Consider the following 20980-nt stretch of genomic DNA (forward strand, 5'->3'; position numbering starts at 1 on the left):
TGATGGCGGCTGATCTCCCACGTCCGACTTTATCCTCAACAACTACAGGAGGCGTGGTGGGGTTCTCCGACTCCAACAGCTATGGTGGCGCCGGAGATGGCGGAAATCACGACATCAGTTCGCCGGTCTCCAACCGATACGGCTTTACTCGACTGGTCTCGGTGGTCCTTGTCGCTCACAGCGTCGCCGGCAGTGGATAGCGACCTGGTCGGATCGAAAAAGAACGAGGAGAGGGAGATGGCGGCTAGGGAATCACAAGGTGGTGGCGGATACTTCACTCATGGCAGTTGGAACCTTTAGGTTTAGGGTTTGACATGGTGAGGGTGGCTGGTTATATCCCCGACCACTTTAAATCTTTCGCATAATTACAACTCTGGTCCCTCCAGCTCCAATTTAATTCGAATTAGATCAATATTTTACCTTTTTAACCGATGCCATCTAAAATCTTTACAATTCAACTCTATATGTTACCATTTAGGCCCTAAGCCTCCAAAATCTCTTCAAATTAAATCCCAATAGATTACCAAGTAGTCCCTGCCCTTATAATTATTTACAGAACCAATCCAAAACTTACACGTTTAGCCCCCGACTTCTAATATTGTAACAATTAACTCCTCGAGACCAAATCTTATTATAAAATTATTGATTTTAGGGCTACTATCCATTCATCAACTTTATCTATTTATTCATTTAATAAACGGGGTGTTACACAAACATTCCGGGATCCTTGCATTTGGGAGGTAATTTCTTTTGTATAACCGCGGACACAATTGCATTAACTTGAATCTTTTCATTTGCCTTGAATTTCCTCTTGTTAGTACACAAATCCTTAAAACATTTTGTAACATCCTAAAAATCAAGGTAAAATTTTCATTTTTCAAAACCAAACCACAAACCATAAATGTTCACAAAACATAGTTTTCAAAAGCCAAAACTACAAATCAGAGTATCCCAAAATCAAATCTCATAAAAACTGAAGGATGTGCACGGTCAAGCCTTCGCCTTGCCCTAATCATCTGAAGTACCTGAAACATAAAACTTAAATTGTAAGCCAAATCTTAATGAGTTTCCCCAAATACCACACGCAACAAAACAAATATACATAATGCATGTCGGGTCCACAGTCTCCCGACTAGATTACCTTGGCCCACAACCTCATGGTTGGATTGCCACTCTGGCCCACAATCTCCCGATTAGATTGCCACTGGCCCACAATATCCCCGATTGGATTGCCCATGTTTGTTGGACGACAACACAAAGCAGTACAGCCTCAACCCACCCACACTATGTCGACATATGTAACAGATAAACATATAACTAGCAAATATAGGTAATCATACAGATCTACCAATCTAACATATAATCAGCATAGTATCATCCTATATACCATGATAAATAACCTAGTGGGCCGACATTGGTGCCTTCGACCCACGACTACAGTGAGGAGAAACTCACCTCACAGTCTGAAAGATAGTAGAAAAGAACGTTGCTCCAAATTTCAACTCTACAGGTCACCTATATAACAAACAGTGAGCTAAACTCAAACTATAACTCAAAATACTCAAAATTCCCCTAAGTCAAACTTGGTGAAGCCCTTGGTCAAAGTTCAAAGTCAGAAATTCTAAGTCAAGGGAAGTCAAAGTAGGCTGAGTATGCCCCGCGTACTCGGCTACTACGTTGGGCGTAGTCGCAATCCTTCTAAACCACGGGGCCTTAGCCCAATAGCGCGCAACGTACTCTGTCCGGATCCAATTCTTCTCATTAAATGCTTATTCCTTAAAGACTTTTCATCCATACTCAGATCTAGACCCAAAACGTCGTTCTAAGTCATAAAGTTTCCACCTTTATGACTTTCCATGGCTAGAAATGGTCCAAAAACTAAAACCCTTACTTAATATTCCATTAAGACATCATAACTCTTGCATGGAAGGGATAGAAAGAACAAGATCACATTTTTATGGTTCCTAGCACCTAAAAACGTCTGAAAGGACAACTCTTCTGGTTAGAGTAATCCATACTCATGAACACCAAGCTTATGGGACAAAAAATGAACACAAACTCTAGGCTAGCAAGATCTAAGAAATAAACTCATCAAGTTTTAAACTTTATACCTTCAAAAGATGCTTGAGGGTGAAACACTTCCGGATCCAAGATACCTTGAGCCTCCAAGATGATTCTACTTCCTTATTCTTCCTTCAAGAAAACCAAAAATGCACTCTCAAGCTCAAAAATGCTCACACAATGGATTAGGGTTTGCAAGGGACGATTTAGGAGATGGGGGCTGATGAGGGAAAAGGTATTGAGGAGATAATGATGTTTAAATAGTGCTCAAACCCTAAAATTTAAGGTTTGGACACCAGCCACGTATGCTCGGCGTACGCATGGGTACGACCAGCGTACGCGCAAAAACATGCTACTCCCATAATGGGGCTTTGGGACCAATTTTGCAATTAAATTTCATATTAAGGGGTTGAGATGGACACCTGAACAATGAGTGTTACGATTCTCCCCCACTTGAATCAGGTTTTGTGCTCGAAATCGATCCCTACTACACCCCAAGCTATTTGGACAATCCTCCCAGAATCCTGATCTGAACTAAGAAGTTGACTCATACAGGAGACTGCCTTCCCATACTACAATCAAAACCCAATCTTAGTGAAACTCACATACCCTGACTAATAATGAATCGTTGACCCACTAGCTTAAGCAATGAAGAATAACCATCACTACTCTGCCTAAAATCCGTAAATCCAATACCTAGTCTGACTCCCAAACAGGGAAAACCATCCCAGAACACAGTCAATATGACTTCACTTCGCAACCTGAACCATACAGAACCCTTTCGACCTTGAATTATCTTGATGATACCACTAGAAAACAGAACCTATGACTATTCATTATTGTTGAACCCTCCACTTGAAAACAAAGGCAACTCCCAACACAAGTCTCAGCTAAATAACCGTTGTAGTGGAACACAAACAACGTCAACATATTCTACAAACCCTCCTTTAACCACTTCGAAATCAAGGCATCTTATAAAGAAAACTTGAGTGACCGCTTGGAAACCCACAGTTACCGACAGACAATCCAACAACTTTAGAATACTCAGTTGTAACGGCTATCTTTCCTTCCCTAACTGTAAGACCCAACTTCCAGTGAGAACCACACTACCGGGAACTCTCAAAACTACAACCACGGACCAAATCCATCAATATACTTCCCGGAACCGGGAGCCCATCAGTTCTAAACTTCAGAAACCTTACTCTAATACTGATGATCATCCATTTGTCGTACCTACCCATAATACCTGACTAGGTACACCACCAAAACATGCAGAGAGAATACTCAAAACATACTGATCATGAATTTCGCCCAATCCCAAATCCGGAAATTGTGCCCAAAAACCTTAAATACACACTTGAATTCCTGACAAGTCATTACCAACCCATTGCTCCCACGAGCATAATGATGGCCCATCCAAGAATTTTACATTGCATCTAAATCCCTTATCATCTCAGGTATACCCCCACCTGAAAAATCACTCGAGACATTTACAACAAACTTCATGACTTGAGATTCCATAACCGATACCCAACATTGGTAACCAAACTCCTAATAAACTGCCCGCATGAAAACGGGGTTCATAATGCAAACACTCCGTAAGAGACTTCTGATGCACAACTATTACTTATCAACAAGCTTTAACTACCGACATGATCCAAACCAACTGATCACTGAGTCTCCCGACTCCCACAATGCACTAACACCCAAACATGCCAAGAAAAATAATGATCCGAGACCTAAGAGTCTCAATCGAATTACTACATGGTCCTCCCATATGAATCATACAACCACTGGTTCACGATACATCGTGACACCTTCTAAGCATTAAACGATAAGTTCACGGTATTATGCCGCTCTTGCCGTCACCCCATCATTGGCCTGAAGACTCACGATCAGCACCACAGGGGCCTAAAGATACCTAACCATCAATACATAGATTTTCAAGAACCCAATCAACATCCCTCTCAATGCCAACTGAACACAATACGGTCCATACCCTTATATCGCACACGATTCATTTCGCAGTACAGGTAGGTACTAATGCAAAATCAGGCGAAAACATGGTCGCACACAACCCGATCATGAGACAGGCGGTTGCACTTTTGTTTCAATTCAAGGGCTACAAACCAATTAAGAACCATGCCAATAACTCGAGCCAAGTGTTCTCATGATATCTTATTCAAGCTACATATATCCCTAAGGGAAACACATAACTAACCCTAGATGTATTGCACTCCTTCGACCTCATAACCTTACCCATAGGGTGTGGTAGCAATAGATCTATCCAAAATGACGAACTTCAACCGCTAACAGAAACATCCTCATGAATGGTTGAAACTAAGATCCCACACCTTGATTGAAATCGAACAGATCTTACCAGTATGTATCTAACTTGATAAAACTTTTAAAGCTATCAGAAATGCTAGAAAACCCTGGTCGGATCAATCCAGATACCAACCCTGCCGACGCGACACACCAAAATTGGATTATGCGCAGATCCCAAGCCACACCTGAAAAAATTAAACAACGTTGTACCAACATCCGAACTTCCAATAACCAAGGACAACTGCCAAACTCGAGTCTGCTATGAATAATAATTTCAAACCAGTCATTGAGGGTACCCATACCCAGAGAACCAAAATGTATAATGTACAAATTTTGGCAATAGGTTGATGCATTCATTGAGCTCCAAATGATACAACTCGAAACTTCCAAAGAACCTCTACTATTGATGATGAACGAAAAGACCAAAGATCGAGAGTGCATTGACAACTAATCGATTGATCCAATACTCTACTGGAAAAAGCCCATGAGGGACTAAACATACCAAACTTTGAACTGATTGACCGATCAACAACTGCCCATCCAAGACTATAGATATCAATCTATACAACAAGCTGACAAATCCCTCAACAATCGATACTCAACCTGAGCGACCCACACGCCTCTTAACCTATTCCTCAACGTTCCCGAAAGGAACCACTGGCTACAACGAGTTGCTTTTCCAACAGCTTCTTGTCGTGAGGATGACTCTTGCATTCCTGAACACATACATCTGATGGCACCTTGCTCTGCACCCCCATCTTGACCAAATCTTGAACCAAAGGTTCGCATACCCGAACCGTAAATCCCTATGACTCATTCTTCTGAAACCATAACTCAAATAGATCGATGATTCTCCAAGTAGAATATCCAACTCTCCCCTACTTAGGGTTCGAACTACCACCAAATGACATTGCAAATAGACCAAAACTCAAACTGGATCACCCATATACATAGCATCCATGACCTTTTGAATGTGTAACACCACACAAGATGATCTTCCAGATAGACCAAGCAAACTCAAAGAGATTACGAATATCAGATGGAGACCTCGGGAACTCCCGATCGTCAATTCATCGCAAAAATCATTCATAAATACAAAATGAATCGTTCTTATAGTCGGGATACATTAGAGATAACAAAAGTTGTCGCTCCCGATTCACTTCCCTGATCACCTGAAACTATCATCTAGCACTTGACCTGTCTATATCCAAAGAAATAAGACCCTTGATCTCATCTCAAGGAAACCATACCACAATAATCCTCTTGTGCATTCCCATACTGCCATACTTCCGCCAAAAACCGCAGCCATCTAGCCCCAAGTTGGGTCTTCAACCCAACTCTGAAAATCACATGTCTGCTCTCTCTCTCTCTCTCTCTCTCTCTCTCTCCGAACACGGAAAGATGGAAAAACATAGCCCTTTCCGTAGATAGTGACATTCCAATCCATCTGTCAATCACTCAGCCTCCGGCTGCAATCCTCGAGTTAATCATAACAATTGCTTCTTTCTTGAGTCCCATGACTCAACTGGCACTACCTCAAGCAAGGCCCCCGAGACCTCAAAATCAACTAACTCACCAAGGTTTTCACCATTCAAACCTAACCTGACACGGCCACTAAGGCCCAAACAATCACCAGACCCATCCTCAGCCTAAACAACCATAACCAAAAGATCGACAGATACGGAAACACTGCCACGAATCATGGTTATCAAACCATGCTATATACCCTCAAATAACTCCTTAGAATCCTCGTGATTTCCATCAATTCGAGTATGGATCCTATGCTTCCAGTAGTATGGGCCCAATATTACCTTCCATGCCTATCTATACTTTCCTCAAGAAGCATCACGCGTCCTTTAAATCACCTACTCATAATAATACTCCCAATACCCGCTAAACAACGTAGCAACCGCACTAAAGCACTTCCTAGCTCTCTTAGGATCCCCATCTCACCCTGCCATTAGCTGTTAAAAAACCCCAATTAATTTCAGCTAACCACTTCATGAATACAATTACATGCAACAAAACTTAAATAATCTTTTGACTAAAAGACCCAACCCTACAGCAGTTAGACTCAAACGAGAGTTGCGCAATAGGGTCGAATCAATCATTCTAAAATTATTTAACCTTTGCAGCATGCAACTTAACATATTCATTTAATAGTTAACTCACATCAATATGAGTCCCACAAAACACAAAGCAAGCAACATTCGAGCAGTGAAACCGTCTGGCACTAAGACACCATAAAATTAGGCAGATCCTTACATGCAAATTCTGGACCACTAGGCCCAAGCATCAAGGATACACATACATGTTGTATCTACTCTCTCAAGAGTGGCTAATCATCCCTCATGCTGGCCTACTTTAAATTGTACTTACTCATGGAACATCCACCAACCCTGCAACCACTCGTGCATGCTAATCATACATAACGCTGGATTCTATAAACAGTCGAATACTTGATTCTACCCTAAGCCCACAACTAGATGAGGAACGGGAAACAAGGCTAAATCAAAAATTCTCAGGTTATAAAATCTTAGTTATGTACAACTATGATTCACAATCTAAGCAACTACAGTAATGATGTCAATTCCATCTAACATACAAGAAATTCTCCTAGGCTATCAGACATCATACATTAGGCAATTCTATCATGAAATTCCTGAGGATCCCTAGCCTACAAACTAGCATGCAATTCTATCATAATCATCATAAGAAAATAACAATGTGGGTATCGTACACATCTCATCCTTCTTTAGTTACCTCTGAAAACAATTTTGAAAGCAATTTTGAAAACAATTTTTTTTAAACAATTTTTTTTTGAAAACAATTTTGGAAACTTTTACAGATCCTTAGTTTGAGTCTGGAATCACACAAATGCTTATCCAATTCGCTCAAACCAGGGTTTTGATACCAACTTGTAACATCTCAAAAATCAAGGTAAAATTTTCATATTTTTCAAAACCAAACCACAAACCATAAATGTTTACAAAACTTAGTTTCCAAAAGTCAAAATCACAAATAAGAGTATCCTAAAATTAAATCTAATAAAAACTGAAGGATGTGCACGGTCAAGCCTTTTCCTTGCCCTGATCATCTAAAGTACCTGAAACATAAAACTTAAACTATAAGCCAAAGCTGAGTGAGTTACCCCAAATACCACACACAACCAAACAAATATACATAATGCATGTTGGGTCCACAGTCTCCCGACTGGATAATCCTAGCCCACAACCTCTCGGTTAGATTGCCATTCTGGCCCGTAATCTCCCGATTGGATTGCCACTGGCCCATAATCTCCCGATTGGATTGTATGGGTTTGTTGGCCGACAATACAAAGTAGTACAACCTCAAACAACCCACACTATGTCGACATATGTAACAGATAAACATATAACTAGCAGATACAAGTAATCATACATATCTACCAATCTAACATATAATCAACATAACATCATGTTATATACTAGGATACATAACCTAGTGGGCTGGCATTGGTGCCTTCGACCCACGAGTATAGTGAGGAAAAACTCACCTCACAGTCTGAAAGATAGTAGAAAAGAACGTGTCTCTAAATGTCATATCTATAGGTCACCTATACAACAAACAGTGACCTAAACTCAAACTCTAGCTCAAAATACCTAAAATGCCCCTAAGTCAAACTTGGTCAAACCCTTGGTCAAAGGTCAAAGTTAGAATGTCAAAGTCAATGCAAGTCAAAGTAGACTGAGTACGCCCCCGTTTACTCAGCTACTACGTTGGGCATAGTCACAATCCTTCTAAACCACAGGGCCTTAGCCCAATACAAGCAACGTATCTCTTGGTACGCCCAACGTACTCCGTCTGGATCCATTTCTTCTCATTAAGTGCTTATTCCTTAAATACTTTTCATCCATACTCATATCAAGATCCAAAACATCGTTCTAAGTCATAAAGTTTCCACCTTTATGACTTTCCATGGCTAGAAATGGTCCAAAAACTAAAACCCTAACTTAATATTACATTAAGACATCATAACTATTGCATGGAAGGGATAGAAGGACCAATATCACATTTTGATGGTTCCCAGAACCTAAAAACGTCTGAAAGGACAACTCTTCTGGTTAGAGTAAGCCATTCTCATGAACACCAAGCTTATGGGACCAAAAATGAACACAAACTCTAGGCTAGCAAGATCTAAGCAAATAACTCATCAACTTTCAAACTTTATACCTTCAAAGGATGCTTAAGGGTGAAACAATTCTGGATCCAAGATGCCTTGAGCCTCCAAGATGATTCCACTTCCTTCTTCTTCCTTCAAGAACACAAAAAATTCACTCCCATGCTAAAAAATGCTCACACACTGGATTAGGGTTTGCAAGGCACTATTTGGGAGATGGAGGATGATGGGGGAAAAGGTCTTTAGGGAATAATGATGTTTAAATAGTGCTCAAACCCTAAAAATTAGGGTTTGGACACCAGCCACGTACGTCCGACGTACGCAAGGGTACACCCAACATATGCGCAAAAACACGTAACTACCATAATGGGGATTTGGGACCAATTTTGAATTAAATTTCATACTAAGGGCTAAAAATGGAAAATACATGAACAATGAGTGTTACAAATTTTGCATAACTTGGAATTTTTTTAATGGCATCTGATTATGGAATGTTGATTTGGACCTTGTGGAAAGTTTCAAAGAATTCATTCTCTTCTTCTTTCTTCTTCGAGATGGTTAACCGGGAAGGAAAGCGTGGTAGTATGACCAGTGGATTGATGGGCTTTTTGGATGTTTCTAGTTGATCAATGCTTGGCACAATCCGTTCCTTTGGAGGAACTACGACCTTTGAAGGTTCAACAACAATAACCTCATATTCTTCTTCTCTTGAGGTTGCTTTCTCCAGGGTTTTTCCCACTTCTCAAAGTTATTTCATTAATATTACGATTCTTCTTGGTTTGAGATGAAACTTTACCCCATTGTTCCATCTTGCTGAGAGAGGTGGCCAAGTCTCCAATTTGAGCTTGAATGTTGGAAAATGTGTTCTTTGTCTCTTGTTGAAATTGTGTTTGGATTTGATCAAGAGAAGTAACGAGTTCTTGAAAGACTCATTTGATGGTTACCACTTGATTGGACTTGTTGTTGAGGTTGTTGGTAATGTTGAGGGGTATAATATGTTTTTGGTGTATATTGGGTCGGGTATGTTGTGGAAAGAGAGGCTTTTGTGATGAATATTGTGGATATTAGAGTGTCATCAAAGGATGTGGTGGGTTTTGCTTTTGTGGGAATTGGTTTTTTGGGTTATTAGTCCAGTTTGAATTGTATGTGTTTTGAAATATTGTGAGTCTTTGTTGACCTTGATATCCACCCATGGCATTAACATCTTTCGGATCACTTCCAATTGTGGGAGACTTAACCGTATAATGTCCGTCGTTGCACAAAGACCACAAACCATCAATTGTTGACCACTTCCCACCACCATTTGAGTCAACACATTAGTTTAAATCCAAGAGTTTTAATTCCAAATGTTGGGAATTGCTAACTTCGCCAACAACTTGTGGAGAACTTCTCTTCATGTCATTTCGAGTCCCAAAGTTTATTTGATTTTGAGAAATGGTACAAAAAAGTGATCTTATTTCTTTAGGTTTCTTTTTGAATATGTCACCACCACTTGAAGCATCAATCATCCTTCGATATTTTCCATTCATACCCTCATAAAATTGTTTAAGAAGTAGTTGTTCAGGTATATTGTGTTGAGGACAGCTTGTACACAAGTTGTTGAATCGCTCCCAAAAATCATGAAACGTCTCATTCTCCCCTTGACGAATCCCTAAAATGTCACTCTTTTGACATGAAATTCGAAAGGTGGGATAAAACTTTCTATTGAAGGCTTTGAGTAACTCTTCCCATGTGTGAATGGATCCTATTGGTAAGTTGAATAACCACTCTCTAACTTTATCTTCCAAGGTGAGTGGAAAGACGGTTAACTTGAAATCATCCAATGTTACATGTTCGAGTAACATAATAACACATATCATATGAAAAGACTTCAAGTCCCTTTGAGTATATTCTCTATATAACCCATGGAACTTGGTGAGTTGATGTATGAAACTTGACTTCAGTTCAATCCCTCGATAGTTTGCGTGATAAACAATACCAAGAGGTGTGTGAGTAACATTAGTTTCCATTATTTGTCTAAGTGTCAACTCTTGAGGGGGATTGGGGTTTTGTTAAATGTAATTTGGAGGTTGTTGGTAAGTTGGGTATGGGTATTGTTGGTGATTAAACATTTGTGGTTGATATGGTTGATAGTTAGGATATTGGTTGTAGAGGGGTCACTACTAGAAAATACTCTTTAATGACACACATTGCATGTCATAAAAGGGTCAGATGACACACAAATGCGTGTCAAGGAAGCCCCTGTCATAAAGGAAGACGACACACATTTGCGTTTCGTAACCTTATGACGCGCATTTACGACACGCAATGTGTATCATTAAATCCCCTGTCATAAATAAAAACGACACACATTTTTGCGTGTCATAATTTTAAATGCTTTAAAACATAAATGTTTTTGATAAATTTACTAATTTTAAAATTAAATAACACATTTAAAGTCTCATAATACAAAATAGAATACCATACAAAAGAAAGATAATTCATTGCACAATATATAATATGTCAAATACAAATGATCATTCTGATGGTAAATAAATATAATAAATTACTCATATTGCACAAATTGTATTATAGAAAAACTAAACACAACATTAAAGGAACATGTGTGTAAGTTCTCCTTTGATAGTCTATTTAAAAGCTGTAAGACTTGCAACTTCACTAGTTGAAGATGAATCCATCTCAAACCCTAGACATCATAGCCCCACTACCTGAAAGATTTGTCTATGCATGTGCAGTTGAAGCTCCAACACTGCTGCAAAAGCTCAAAACCATTACTTGTTTGGAGTTTGTATAAACACAAATGATATCAAACAAGTGAACATGTCATGCAAAGAATAACAACGTACTTTCATAAACAAATAAAAATATGTTTCTTTTCTTGCATTTAACCTACAACACATAACTTACCTACAAATAACTTACCTACATAGCGTGTATCAAAAATTGGAGCATAGTTGTAATTTTTCCTGCACAAAAGTGGTAGAAGAAAAAAAACTCACACCCATTAAATGAAAGTACAAACCCGCTTGACATTCTCCTTGTCCTAGTGATATATTTACATTCATTAAAGACAGGGTGTTTGTACTTTTACGGTTCTTGACGAAGATGAGGGTATAATGGTCATTGATTAGGATGCCTTAAGGAAGGAAGTTCACCTGAAACAATCGATAATAGGAATCTGTGGATTAGCTATAAAGATTAATAAATTTATTTTTTTAAAGATTATAAAATACTAACTTAACAGTGGTACCTGTTCTTGGAACAATTTGTGAGTGTAATCTATTAGCACCACCATATATGACCTCTCCAACAATAATTGTTTCACCTACAAGGATAATGTTATTAAGATGGATGGATTATTTATTATTTATATAAAATGGTAATAAATTTTGTTTAATTTAACCACTTTTACTAGATGATTTGACTATGCAGCGAAAGCAGCCATGCCACTAGTAAAGCAAATTGCTCAATCAACTTTATCAAGCTTTGTTAGGAGACTCGAAATAGAAAGGAGAATAATGTCAAAATAAGATGTGACAAAAAAACACAATTTATTAAAATATGAGGGATCAAACCTTTCTAACATATCACGTGTGGGATTGCTACTTTTAGTGTAACCATAAGGGTTATTTTCAGTTGTAGTACGCTGTAAATTATAAAAATTAAAGAACTTTGCAATTATAATCCCACAAATAAGTATATTCATAAAGATGCAAAACAGGGTCTTAGAAAGACAATCCATAGTAGCATTACCAAATGAAGTAGTTACATAACAAATTTATTAAATTTAAAAGTACAAAAAGGGAAGAAAAAAATGTTTTAGAAAGACATTCCATAGTAGCATTACCAGATGATCAAAGTTAAATTAAACAATAGAAACGTCTACAGAATCTATTACGGCTTACCTTGGCAAGTTGAGTTTCCCTACACCAGTCAAAAATATCCCTACAAAGGATCAGGTAGAAACTCTCTTCTCAGATTCAAGAGGTGAGAAACTCTCCAAGTTCAGATGAACATTACAAAAATCAGCTTAGCTATTCAATTCCCAGCCAAGGGTAAAATACCCCACTAAGAGACCAAAATAATCGGGATCACTGGTACAGTTGGGAATTGTCCCCACAATAAAAGAAACACAAAAACAGGTGGTGTTGTGCCCACAGTTACTAAGGAGAAACAAAAATAAATTAATAATATTCTAAAGCATAATTACTAAGGACAAGAAAAAGACGTTTCTTGGTTTACCAATTTCTTAGCATCTTTTGAACCCACAAATAAATAATAAAATTATTTTCCCATGTCAACAAAAGAATATTTTACACTAAAATTACAAAGAATTGATTCTTATTGTTGTAGTTCATTTCCGAATGAGAAAAAAAAGTTACTTGTTTGAGAAAGTTTGCAAGCTTCTTCACTTCAAAGTTTTCCTGTATCATCTCCACTTCATTTTGAATCAACCGCACTGCCAATGCTTCCACCTGTCACAACAAATATCAGTTATAGATTAACCAATTTTGAGTTTTGATCTTTGTTTTTATGTCATAAAATGAAAAGATACATTTTGGTATCAAATCTGTGTGTGTTTCTGGCCTTAAAGAATCTCATTTTTTTCATATCTTGTGACTGCTACACCTGTTGTAGAAGCGGTGACTGGAGCAACATTATTTTGTTTGGCACAACTGTACTTCTTGGTGATGAATCTGTGCAATTTTGTTTTGTAATAGACAAACAAACATCATCTTAAAAGTTAAAAACACAAAAAATCGTATAATTTGGTTGATTTGATTTGATTGACTTGCACTTGCCTGAAGAAATCCCTCCATAGGAGCTTATACATCAACTTGTTGGTCTCGATATCACCACCATCTTTCCAGGCAGAGATGGTTCTACAAATTTAATTCTCTTTTTTCAAGCTGATGAAATAAAAGACTTGATGATGAACAAATCAAATATATGTGTATACCATACCTAGAAGCTGATTTCTGTAACTCATCAAACATGGAACAAGGGGAAAGGCATCCTATTCCCGTTTTATTAATAAAGCTTAGCAACAAAACAATTTTCCCAGAAAGTAATTTGTCCCCTGTTCTTCTTCCGTTCTCCCCTGTTCATCTGTTTTTTCGTCTTCTGTACTTTGTTAATTTCCAGATTGTTTTCTTACAGGATCTAGCCGCACTCTATGGCTTGTATTGTTGAACCTCGAAGGCCAAGAAGATAAAGTGTACATTATCAAATTGATCCATGTAGACATCAATATTTGGTAACCATTATCGAATTAGAAGCCACAATATAATGAAAAAGGAGAAATTAAATGGATAAATATTGAAAAATTTTGTATCACTAACCTCAAAAATCAAATGGTAGCTCACATTTGTGATAAATGGAAGCATCATCCTCGATGACTCTATTTCAAATATAGAACATTTGATAATGAAGCTAATGGAAAAACTCCAATAGTTGGAAACAAAGAACACCATGGTGTTGGTTTGTGTGTATGTAGAAAAAGATGTAAACAATAGTTTCTCTAAATCATTTTACGTTAAGTAATAAGTAACCCTAAATCGCTAATTTGTCTATGTTTTGAACCAAGCGATAGGGAGTTAGGGTTTCTTTCGATTGGCCCCTTCACCTCTTTTCCAATATTAATCTGGTGGAGGAGAGTAACGAGAATACCTAGTGGAGGGGAAATATATGAGAAGGTGGCAATACTAGAAGGTGGAGTCGTCGATTATGGGTGGTTGAACCGATAGGTCCAATTGACAAGGAGATCTCCTACCTTCTTGTTCCAATCGTCTCCATATCTGGCCAAAATTTTTCTTACCAATTAACAAACCCTAAATGTTTCTTAACAATAATATTATCGGAAAGTAGGGTAGACGGGAGGTGGAGGGGATGAGGAACACTATATCGCCGGTTGTGAGCATGAGGAGTCGCAAAAACCGTATTGCTAGCTCTGCGAGGTTCGTCTTTGGGAGCACTTAGAAAAGCCCTAGCAAGTTTTCCTATTTTGTGAGGATGGGCCTAATGGACGCGCGTTTGCTAAGAGAATTATAAAACGATGCCTCTACACGACACACGTATTTGATAGGTATCCTCCGTATTTTTAATTTTTTTTCAATGTGACATTATTTTTAGGGCACGCAAAAGTGCATGTCTTAAATCCTTCAAATTTTAGAAAAGATGACATTATTTCTAGGGCATGCATGATTGCACATCATAAATCACTGCATGTCATGGTTTGTGTGTCATTAAAGGACTATATTCTAGTAGCGGGTTGTTGTAGGTACATAGGATATTGGTACATTTGTGGTTTTTGGTAAATGGGTTGTTGTTGTCGATGGACATGTTGTTGAACTTAAAGAGCATTGTTTTGAGGTTTGTTGTTTTGGTTTTTTGGTTGTGGTTGTTAATAATTAGGTTGATTTGGGTGAGGAGGGGGTTGATTCCAAGGTGACATATCTATGAGAGGTTCTTGGTGTTGTTGTTGTCTTGCTTGTGGGCGTGGGGTATTGGCATCTTGATTGTTTGGGTTTTGGTTGGGATTGTAAGGTGCAGTTGATTCATGGCTATGTAGTTTTCAAATGGAACGTCTTCAAATGGGCGTGGGGTATTTCCATTCATTATTGTTCGTAATTGTTATATGACAATTTCGATAAATGTGGCATCATTTAGATCCAAAGACAGGTACAACTTTTATAAAAAAAACCATAGTATTTTATCTTACATAAGTTATAATATTCGAAGTGAATCGGCAATATACAATTTATATTGTACCATATCTTCAACACAGTTTAAAAATACTTAAATGATAACAACAAAAAGTTATAAAGTTGACTAACTTATCAAACCGCACCAACCGCCCACACCAAACCGCACCGCATTACGCGGTTTACAATTTTTGCGGTGCAGTTTGCGGTTTCCAAAATACTCAAACCGCATATGCGGTGCGGTTTACGGTTTTTACTTAAAACCGCACCAAAACGCACTGCGCACACCCCTACCGCTGACAACCCCTGCAACTCCGACTACATGCTCTCTGTCTCTATTTCTCTCGCAATGCAATCCGTGTATGGACATCTCTCCATTTGCGGTCAAAAAAATGCTTCAAGAATATGATGAAGGGCAGGGGGAAGCACCGACAGTGATGATGGTGGTTGGTGGTGGGGAGTGGAAACGTCGACAATAACCGAAGTACTTGTAGGAAACCAGAGAAGGCGATCGTTTCAAATGAATAACCGGAGAAGACGACAATTTCAGATGGGTGACCGGTGGGTAACTAGATAAGACGGCCAGATTTTCCCAACACCGTCTCTCTCTCTCTCTCTCTCTCTCTCTCTCACACACACACACACACACACATCTCTCACTCTAGCAGACGATGAGATCTCTCTCACATCCTCTCATATCTAATTAGTGATTTCTTTTCTCTCAGCCCTCCCCTCTCTTATACCGATCTATCCTGATGTCCTCTGTAAATTGAATCAATAAATGGTTCTTCCTTCTCACTTTGAATCGGGAAAGAATGAGCAAGGGTATAAAATTACAGGTTCTTCAAGAGGAATCAATTGAAGAGTTTTTTTGTGGGTTTTTGAAGTTCACCTGACTTCTTTCTCTTCCTAGAATTGATTTGGGTTTAATCGATACGTTATGTGATTCCACTTTGTATTTGATTTGTGAGTTTAGTTTGTATGTTAATGTAATCGATTTTATAGTTTTTTCCTGGTTTTGATTCATGTTACTGTAATTAGTTTTTTCGTGGGTTTGATAAGAGAGTCAATTTTGACTTATATGTTTGTATTGAAATTTTTGGTCCTAGTCATCACCATCGTGGACTAAATCAATACATGTAGCTTAAATGTGGCTTTTCTTAAATGATGTGGAATTTTAAATCTTGTTAAATAAGCCAAAGTGATCATTTAAACCCTATAAATATGAAATTATACCCTTAGAAAACCAAAAAAAATACTTGAGGAACCTATTAAACCAATTCCAATTATTTCGATGGAGAAGAGTGGCATTAACCCTTTTAGATTTAACAAAAAAATAATGGATTTATTTGAGAAAAAAGCTTACTGAATAGTAAATATGTTAAGTCTTCTTTATCATAGGTATATAAACGTAAATACAAAATTGTTATTTTGGGTATTATATTTGAACCGGATTTTATCGGATTTTTATATGAGATATTGAATTAAAAAAGATAAACCCCACTATTTATACGGTCCACGTCAACCCGCCACAAGGTTCACGTGGAACACTAGAAATATGTTGGATGGGCCAAAATTTGAAGCTTGTACATCGTGTGTGAAATTTCAATTTTCAACCACAATGCTCCCATTGCAGGGCCTAATATATGACTTTATAATTTAACCATTTACGAGTTTCGCTAATCCGGATTTTTAAAAATTCAGTTTCAGATTATCCTATATGAAATCTTATTTTTTTTCTTAAAAAAATCTAATTATTACAACTAATGAAATAATTGTAAAAATAATAAAAAACGGAAGGGAAAAAGAAAAAAGAAAAAATTCTTATTTTATTAATTGGAAAAAATTGGAAACATAATCTAAATCTAAATTATAATAAAAAAAATTCAAACCAAAGAAATAATTGCGAAAATCGTTTAAAGAAAATGGAAAAAGAAATAATAATTATAAATCAATTTATAAAAAAATGATCAAAATCATAATAAATGAATATAACGATTGAAATGTGACCAACGTTTTTTTTTAGAAAAGTGGAGGGTTTATAGGGTCCTATAAGTATAGAGACTTTTTTCTTACCCTTTTTCTTAGAATTGTCATTTTCGTAAATTACCTTTTTTTTTTTAATAATAATTTTTTCAAATAAATAAATATTCGTTTTAATATTTTTGTTGGTGCTAAAATAATATTTTGTAGGGCAAACCAAAGGAATACAAGTTGTAGATGAGTGGCAAAAATCTTCAACAACCCCAACTAACAAATCCACTATATTCTTTTTAGATAATCCACATGATTTTATATTTTGTAATATATTGAAAAAAATAAAAACTAAATTTTCTTAGTTTTGCACTTTATATTCCACATTTGCATTATTAATTGACCTCCAACTTCCCGATATGTCATTCACAAAATATTAAAGTATTGAATTAGAGGTATAACCCAATATCAACTAGTGTTATACCTGTCCGGTGGTCGGGTTAACCGATGTAAAAAAACGTATTAATTTTACTTTGACAAAACTGTAAGATTGATCCTTGTAATATTCAAAAAACTTTGAATTGGGTTCAAAAAACTTTTTCACTTGCATAGAAAGTCCAAAATCAATGTTTTATCTTGGTTTTGGTCCAAAAAAAGTTGAAAGGACTATTTTGACTTTCTCATTTCTTTTTTGTATTTTTATATTTGTTTTAATACCTTATTAATTTAAAAAAACAATAATAATAAATAAATAATATGTCGGCTCCACCCCATCAATAATCTCTCTCTCTCTCTCTCTCTATCATCTCTCTCTCTAACACATCATGTAAGAAAAGGAACCCCCCCCCTTCTTCTTCCTCATTGGACTGCAACTCACCATATACATCACCACCTCCAGAAAAACCCCTACGATGGATATCCACAACTTTCCCCTATGTTAAACCGGTGTTAGAAACCACCGTCGCCGCCCCCTGCTTGTTCAACACATTTTCCGACGAGACACCAGATCCATGTTTTTCCGACGAGGGAAAGGCGTGGGGACCTTTCTCTCTACTCCATCATCTTCTTCCCATAGGTGTGTATACCGATACCTAAAACCCGACCCATATTTGTTATAGGTGGAGGGAAAGGTGGAGACATCACATCTTTGTTACAGTTTATCAACATCTAACACCCCATCACATCACCATTTCGACTATCCAGCACCACAATCTTAAACTGGAGATGCAAATCAGAGAGAAAACACACCTTATTCAGTATGTATGTGTGTGTGTCGATAACTAAAACTCGATTCAGATCTAAATCGATTTGGGGATGGGATGGAGAACACAGAAGAGGCTAGAGAGGGAGGAAATGGACGTGAGGTGATAAACTGTGGTGATTGTGGTGTTGCCTGAAAAATGGACGTTTAGAGGAATGGAGACGATGAGATATGGGGTTTGGGACCAAATCAATGGGATTCATCTGGGTCATCGTGGGTGTGTTTTTTTGAGTTGCAGATGTGTATTTTTTATGAGTTTACGTATATGTATGTATTTGTGACGTGTTTGTTTAAGCTTCAATGTGTTTCAACAGGGAAGAAGACGAAGTGTGTATGCATGTGTGTGTGTGTGTGATAGAGAGAGAGAGTGAGAGAGAGAGAGAAATAAAGAGAGAGAGAGAGAGAGAGAGAGAGACTACTGTAGGGGTGGGTGGTGGCTCATATTCTTTTTTTTTAAATCAAAATAACATTAAAATAATTATAGAAAAAGGAAAAAAGAAATTAAAAGGATATAATCGTCTTTTCAAGTTTTTTTGGACCAAAATCACAGAAAATTCTTGATTTTGGACCTTGCATACAAGTTAAAAAGTTTTTGGACCAAATCCAAAGTTTTTTGAATACCATAGGGACCAATCGTACAACTTTGTCCCTTACATTCTTTTATAACATCTTACTTTTATTTGTTCCCAACATAACATATGTATTAGTTTGTCACCAATAATGGTTTGATCATGCAAACACATGTTAGTTGTTAAAATAAAAACATACATGCATTCCATAAAGTCGATGACTTATTGGTTTCTTTTATACCATACCAAGTTGTGATCAAGGAGTGCAACATATCATCATTAGCTAAGTAAGAAAATGCCTTTCTTAGGCAAAGATGCATACGTTGTAAAAAGAATATGTATAGGAAAGTGTTAAACAACATAATATATTCTATTGCAATTATGGTCTATATCTACGATTTTTATAACATTGCGGTCCTTGTTGCAAATTAATGATTATATAACCATTCTAATAAAAAAAGAAAAAAAACATAAACTATCAAGTAAAAAAAATGTATCTTAATTTATTTGTTTATATGGCAACTCATTTTTACTTTTCATATTATAGTATTTAAATTACAACCTGATCTTTTTTTGGATAAAATGGAATCGGCGAAAGGAAATGTAATAAAGATGATGATAAAAAAATTTACCTTGCTGAGAGATGAACAAAAAAACATGACTATTAACTCAAACTTCAATGATAAAAAAAAGTACATTGTTATTATGACCAAGTCTTGCTAACTTTGTCAGGTAACAAAGTTATCATTTACATTAGTTCTGCACTGGGGACCAAAAAGCTTACTAAATCAGCAAATTAAGGGTATCATGACATATAATAGCATCATTATTATATTTTTTCCAATAAGAACAACATACTTGCGGGTCACAATAAAAAAACAAAAACATGGTTGCTATTTAGTACAAGCCTCAAAAGAAAAGGAATGCAAAAAAGAATAGTTTGTTGCTATTTATTGCTGGTAGGAAAAGGAAAAAAAAAATATAGTATGTTTCCCCTTCTCTCTCTGACATGGCAACGACCGATCAATGTTTCGTCATTTTACGAAAGAGTCAAGACTGAAATTTATTTAATACCATATGTTTTTGGGGAATTTCATAGAAAAGATAAAAAAAAAATATGGACCAAATAGTTTATCAAATTCATGAAAGGTCTCTGCATCACAATGAAAAATAGGGTTAGATTTTGAAGGAGACAATTCTTATTCTCCTCTCTTTCTCATTCATCTTGTTGTTCTACCTCTATTTTCAAGTGACGGTACAGTGAGATCTACAACATTAGTGTGATAAAGTATAACTAAAAGACACAAATGATCAATAAAATTTACTGAAACTTATAAAAGAACTACAATTTAAAAAACAGAGGAAGTAAAACACACCCAACTGATGAGTAAATTACGGACAAAAAAACCATCATTCATTACAAAAACTTTGAGTTTCTTTTTCTTCTCCTCATTTCCATTCTCTGTGTCATTATCTTTTTCCATTCTCAGTGGCCTGGCCCGTGAAAGAAATTGATTATGAAATTGGTCCTTGTGTTAGAAATAATTAAAGAAATGGCCACTCTGTAGAAAAAATTACAAAATTGTTCCTTGTCGCAGAAAAAACATGACAAAAATAGTCCCTGTGATAGAAAACATTACATAAATGGTCCATATGGCAGAAATTGATTACATAATTGCTCCTTGTAAGCCACTCTATAAACTTGATGATATAAATAATAGTGTCTAGAACCTTAAGTATTTGTAGTTTCATTTCTTCCTATTACAATATTGTAATAAAAAGAAAAACTAAGATGCTATAATACACTATAAATAAAAGTAGAATGTTATTTAAAGCATTTAGCCCATTAAAAGGGTATAAGAAAGTACAATCCTATTTGTTGCATTATGCAAAAAAAAAACAGATGGTGTTTTGACTTAAATGG

The 20980-nt window shown here is 36.7% G+C and overlaps 1 long non-coding RNA gene across 3 annotated transcripts; it reads right to left on the bottom strand.

Moving 5' to 3' along the window:
* Positions 1-11011: 11011 nt before the first annotated feature.
* On the bottom strand, positions 11012-12630 carry LOC145162231 (uncharacterized). Of its 3 annotated transcripts, XR_013738973.1 has the most exons (5): positions 12454-12630; positions 11799-11873; positions 11634-11703; positions 11471-11514; positions 11012-11300 (listed from the first exon to the last, which is right to left on the bottom strand). It is a non-coding gene; the product is annotated as an uncharacterized LOC145162231 (long non-coding RNA). The 3 variants fall into 3 exon arrangements; XR_013738974.1 differs by having other exon boundaries at positions 11012-11297; positions 11471-11703; XR_013738972.1 differs by having other exon boundaries at positions 11012-11703; positions 12454-12629.
* Positions 12631-20980: the final 8350 nt, after the last annotated feature.

This window comes from Lactuca virosa, chromosome 3 (assembly GCF_052849685.1).
Source record: "Lactuca virosa cultivar CGN04683 chromosome 3, Lactuca_virosa_CGN04683_v6, whole genome shotgun sequence".
Taxonomy (NCBI): Eukaryota; Viridiplantae; Streptophyta; class Magnoliopsida; order Asterales; family Asteraceae; genus Lactuca; species Lactuca virosa.